The sequence below is a fragment of the Echinops telfairi genome, unplaced genomic scaffold, assembly GCF_000313985.2.
Source record: "Echinops telfairi isolate 266 unplaced genomic scaffold, ASM31398v2 ScPeMD7_7458;HRSCAF=8496, whole genome shotgun sequence".
In the NCBI taxonomy this organism is placed as follows: Eukaryota; Metazoa; Chordata; class Mammalia; order Afrosoricida; family Tenrecidae; genus Echinops; species Echinops telfairi.
The window spans coordinates 4,084,773-4,090,710 of record NW_022111358.1 but is presented as its reverse complement, the minus strand read 5'-3'; the positions used below and the strand labels follow the sequence as shown (position 1 = coordinate 4,090,710).

General features: G+C 58.9%; 1 protein-coding gene across 1 annotated transcript in view; it reads right to left on the bottom strand.

The window, feature by feature from the left end:
* GIT1 (GIT ArfGAP 1) overlaps positions 1-5,938 on the bottom strand; it is a 23,569-nt gene that overhangs the window by 9,392 nt on the left and 8,239 nt on the right. The window lies entirely within an intron of this gene.

Here is a 5,938-nt window from a genome sequence, read left to right as displayed (position 1 = left end):
GCTTGCTGCTCCCTAAGGTCCCTATCGAGTCTTTCCTGTGGCTGGTGTCACCATGATCCCAAGCGGATCTTCTTAAAAGAGCACACTGCTCAAGGCAGGCTTTCCTTTTTCAAGAAAACCCCAAACAGCTAGTTAAGCTAAGCGACTGTTTGGTTTTAAGAAGACACTCCTGGGGATATTCTGGGCTGGGGTTTGAAAGGCTGTCTCAGGGTAATAGTTTCATCCAGCCCCCATGGCTCCAGGTGTTGGGAGTCCCCGAGACTCTGAAACCCTGCTTCGCGTTTCCCTCCTTTGGGTCAGGAGCCTTCCTCCAGAGTTTTCAATGGCCGACGCTGCAGAAACCGAGCCTGACGCCTGTCCGCTAAGGCGTCTCAGGCTGGACTCAAACCTCCCACTGTTCTGTGAGCGGCGGAGCCCTGCACCTGATCTCAGCACCCAAGGACTCTTACACACGGGCTCCCCAAGCTAAACGGGCGCCACCCAGCAAGCCGTGCTGCATACAGGCTGCATGTCTGCGTGGAGGAGTGGACCTGGCTCCAGCGGGTTTCCTGGGCTCGGCAGATGCAGAAAGCCAGGCCTTTCCTCCACAGTACTCCCCGGCGGGTTTGTCAGTTACAGTTAGTCATTGAGAGCAAACCATTTGTGCCGCCCCAGTTGGATAAACAAGCAAACAAACAAAGCCCAGTGGCCAGGGGGTGTTTTCTTGATCTGCAGTGACTTCAGAGGACAGAGTAGAACTGCCCCACAGGGCGCAAGTCCATAATCTGTAGGGGTCTCCGGGGCACACAGCAGGGGGCTGACAGAGCTGTGCCCTTTCCTACACATCCTTGTCCCTCTGGAGGTTGTTCCCAGGGCCCACGGCTCCTTGTCTTGCTAGCCCCACAACCCTCTCCCCAGGGAGGCAGATTCCATGAGGGCAGGTCAGAGACCCCTGACAACCTGGGCACTCCACCTGGTGACCCAGGCTGGCCCCAGACCACACCTCTCCCACACCAAAGCTTCAATGGGAAACACTGGCCCATGTCACTCCCTCCCAAGCTTCTGCCCTGTGTCCTTGGCATGCAAGGAAACCCTCCCTCCTGGGTCTCCTGCCTCCATCGCTGATAGGGTGAGCGGAAGTCCCCCTGCAGGAGGATGAAGGGAGTGGAGGGCCAGCATTTACTTGGCACATACCACGAGCTGGGTGCACTCACCATGATGCTTCGACAACTGCCAGGCAAGGTAAGAAAATGCCCTCCCTCCTGTCTAGATGAGGCTCAGAGAGGGTGTGTGGCTTTCTTAGGGTTACACAGCGAATGAGTGGGGCTGCTGGGCTGTGGACTAGGCACTTCAATGGTAGGGACCATGGTTTGTCCACCCTTCTTGGTGTCCTCCTGCCCCAGTGACGGGGCAGCCCCACAAGGGTGGCCCAGAAAGCCACCCTCCACCCTCTTGAGGAGAAGTGAACTTTGAAACAAGAAGGGGAGGCCAGGAAGGGGTGGGGACCCGAGGGTTCTTCTTTGGGGCAGGGGACATGCCACCCAACCCGAGCCCTCCGGGAGTGGGGAGGAGACAGCTGCATCGCACTCTGGCTGCAGAAAGGTCACGGGAGAAAGCAGTCATTGTGTGCTGGGGAGTGGGGGCAGGGAGCCAGTCTCCCAGGACACTCTGCGTTCCCCAGGCCCCCCACCCCAGCTCAGGAAGCCCTGTCCTTGGGGGGTGGGGGTGGGGGGAAGTTGGCTCTCTGCCCTACACTGTGACCACTCAGGGAATCTAGAAGTAATGCCCCCCCAGGGGAGGTCGAGGCTCCCACCGGAATATGGTCCTCAGATCCTTTACCCCACAGGACTTGCACCAAAGTTGCCGGGAGAGCAGTGAGGAGACTCTTGAGCCAGGAGCACAGCTGGAGCTGCACCCACAGCCAGGCACCCACCCCCACCCTGGATGAAGGCTCGGGCTACCGGAGAGAACAGGTGATCCCAGATGAAGCTGAGGAAGGGTTTGGGACCAGTAGGGGCTACTGGGATGGGGTGGAGAATCTCCCCTAATGGGCTGCGCTGAAGTGGGGAGGTGACCCTCCTAGACTCCCTGGGGGGCTGATTCCAGGACCCTCATCTTTGCCAGAAGGGGGTGCTCTCGGGAACACTGTGCCCAACCACTGAGCTGCCCTAAGCATGGCGAGCTCCCCTCCCCCACCCCACACCCCACTGGGTCAGGGGTCTGCCTGCCAGCCATCTCCAACTGCCTAGGCAGGAAGCCGGGGATGACGCAGCCCAAATTCCTCTTGTTGAAATGGTGGGGTTTCCTGTGAGTTGGGAGCCGCCCAGGCCGGGATCATAACCGGGCCATCCTGAGGCCTCCACCCGCAGCTGTGGCCCCAGCAGAAAAGCGGGGTCTGGAAGAGTTGGTCACCTACCCTGGGGCCAGTGTTGGAAGAGCCTCAAGCCAGGAACAGACCAGACCTGGTGATCCCTTGGGTGTGGCAGTGACCAAGGGACACCAGGCAAGGCTTTGCTGGTCACTCTCCCTCAGTCGGGGAAGGGACCTTCCCTCTTCTCTACAATGGCTGTGGGAGGGGATCATGGTCAGAAAAAGGAAGGCGGGCAGGGGACACTGACTTGGTCTGGACTACACAGAGGCCAGCTCAGTTCTGGACACGATGTGGGTGAGAGAGTCACACAAAACACTCACTGCCATCCAGTCCTACAGGACAGAGGAGAACTGAGTTTCCATGACTGCTGACTGTTTACAGGAGTAGAAGGCCCTGTCTTCTTCCTCCTGCAGAGGGGCTGGTGGTTTAGAACCACTGACCTTGAGGTTTGCAGCCCAACATATAACCACTACACCACCAGGGCTCCTTTTAACCCTGGGAGGTACCCCCTAAAGCCACCAGGCCTTCCCACCCACACCAGCTGCCATGCAGAGGGGGCAGGAAGGGGTTCTGAATAGCAATGGCAGTTGTACTTTCAGCGGCTCAACGACCAACCGGGGTGGAAGCCACAGGGAAGGTAGGGCCCAGGGAGCCTGTGACTCCCTGTTTCCTGTCCACCCTTCCCCTGGGCTTCTGCCTCCAGTCAGGGTAGAGGGCTGGTGTGTGCGGGGAGGTGGCAAGAGGCATCATGGGATCATGTGAACCCATGTCAACACTGCAGAGGCCTGAGGTTAATTCATGCCCCCCTCCACCTGACAGTCCCAGATAGACACAGAGAAAAGCCATTAGTGAGGGGCCTCTAGAGCTGCATCAAAAAGGCGGCTCAGCCTCTCTCCGTTTCTCAGTGAGCCCTGGCCCAGATCCTCACTAAACAAGGAGAAGCCTCCCATCTCCAGCGGGCAGCAGTAACCCACGTGCAGAAATCAGAGCAATGGTGACTTGAGGTCAGTGGGGTGAGGGAGGGAGACACCAGGAACAGAGATACTGTATTGACTAAAGGGGTGGCTACCCAGGTAAACCTTCATCAGGCTGAACAAATGAAATGCAGGTGCTGTCCCAAGTATCTATTATCTCATAACAAGACAGAAGACCCCCGTTCACCCTGTTCCTCAATCCGTGCTATTTAGAGATAAGCAAGCCTGCCGGTTGTCCCCTAACAGGAGCACCAGCCGTGCTCACCCGAAGTGCCCGCAGAATGGGCATACTCTTGTCTGGGTCCAGCGCTGCCAGAGGAAATGTGGAGACAACTCTGGGAAGGTTGAGAGTGGGCCCAAGGGTCAGGAGGAGGCCTGGGAGAGCTCTGTGGGAGCTGGGTGGCAGAGTGGGCAGAGGAGAGGGGACGGTGATGCTTCTCAGCCCTGGCACCTCTCGTGGCCTCCCAAGGGCAGGCAGGGACACAGGCAGCACCTGGCATGGCAGCAGCCATCCCACATTGAGCTGCCTCACCATGAATCCCCGCTGGTCCCCTGTGTGCCTGGGATCCGAGGGAGGTCCCAGGCTGGACTGCTGAGGAGTCTCTGACCCTGGTTAAGAGGTGCAAGCAGAGCCTGGCCTCCAGACTGCTGGATGTTCTCAACTGCTCCCTGGTGGCTCTGGTAGCTGGAGAATGCCCCTGTCAGGGCCAGTGTCGTAAGGCGGGAGTATGGGATAGCCCTGAGCCACCAGCCAGGGTCCTGAGAGGCTTCCAAACACTTGGGGAGCACCTGCTAGGTGCCAGACACCATACAAGGTGGCAGGGTGGAGTGGTAAGACCTTGCCAGTATGCTGCCCACCTCACCATCCTCATTTGCTCACTACTTGCCTCTTCCTGACCTGTACTTTGGGTCAGGGGGAAAGGAGCTCTTCGGGGCTGAAAATATCTGTTAGGTAGGACTGAGGACAGAAGCCAGGCACCCCAACACACCAGACATGCACAATCCCTCCCCATCTCCCTGGGCACCCCAAGGCCTCACGAATGAACAACGGGGTAGGTGGACTGCTAGGACTCCTGGCAAGTATGTAAACACAGTGAAGAAGGGACAGCGGCCTTGCTGGTGCTGCCCGCTGCCCCAGGGTTAGGACCACAGGCTCGGGGATGGGTTGGTGTTGGGTGCCGGCCAGCTGGCTCCAGCTTGGGGCAACCTTATGGGTCACAGAATGCAAGGGTGCCCATCCGGAACCATCTTCACAACCTTTGATGGGTTGGGACCCATTACCGAGGCTGTGTGTGTCCATTCATCTTACTCAGAGATTTGGGGAGATGAGAGGGTCCTCTAGAACCATTTCTAACCAAATGTCTTTGCCTCACGGTTGAGGAAACTGAGGCCCAGAGGGATTTAGTCTAGCTACGGGTCACAGAGTATGCTGGAAACCAAAAGGCAACTCTAAAATCCTGTCTCCCCTGACAGGTGGCTCATTGAGGTCCCCGCCACCGCTCTCCTGGGCACCCCACATCATGCACACCCCAGGACAAACACAAGGCTAGCTTTCCCTGACAGTCCTTCCATCCCAGACCTGCCAGTGGCTTGGGTGGTGGTGGTGGTGGTGGTGGTGGTGTGTCTTACAGATTTTTATCAAGAGGGCCAATGGGCCCCAACCAGATAGCTCCTCTGGGGATCTCCAAACCAGACATATACCCCAAAAGAGGCCACGAAGTCATAACCACTCCTCACCACCAGAAACCTGTGGAACTTGGTCTGTTGGGGTCCTGGGCCTGTCCGAGGGGCGGCTGAAGTGATGAACATATGCCACAGCCTCACCCTTCATAATGTCTACAGTCCTGGCGTTCAGAGGTTCCCAGGGAGACAGAGAGAATGGACGGTCAGAGCTTCCTTCCCCAAGCCCACCACCACCAGAGGAGTAGTCTCTTAGGTCACCGCCCCTCACTTCCTCAAGAGGCCCCTGGGCTTCCCACAAGCCAGAACCTGGCTCTGCTGGGAAGGGAGACCCCTCAGCATACAGCCAGGAGGCCAGCCAGGAAGTCAGTCTGATCCTGGGAATGTGGTCTTCCTTGGCCAGAGGCTGCCGAGGGGGCTGGGAGTGGTCTGGGCCTAGGCCTTCTCGGCGGGGCCAAGCCCACCTTCCCAAGCAGGCCTGCCTCATCGGGGAGGCAGCGAGGTGGCGCGGTCCAGCTGTCCCTGTCACCAGGGAAGGTGCCCAGGCTCTGATCACCCTGAGCATCAGGCCCTGCAGGGAGCACCAGGGGGAGGGAGTTCGAGGGGGTCCACCCCCTTATTCGTTCCAGTCGCCCGGCACATCTGCCCAGCTCTCTGCCCCTGGCTTCTGCCACCCCGGGCCGCAGGCGCGCAGACCAAGCGAGCAGCAGGTGCAAGACGCGGGGGTGGCACTAAGATGAACAAACCACACTCGCCCTCACCTCCTAAACCCTCTGGGCCTCTGCCACAGCCCTCCTGCCACCCCAGACGGGCGCTTCCGTTTGGATATTGAGATGGGGGTTGGGGGTGGGGGGGCGCAGCTAGCTGCCCGCCTCCCTCGGGTTGAGAGGTGGAAGGAGGCTCCCGGAATGTCCTTCCCGGACTGTCCACGGAC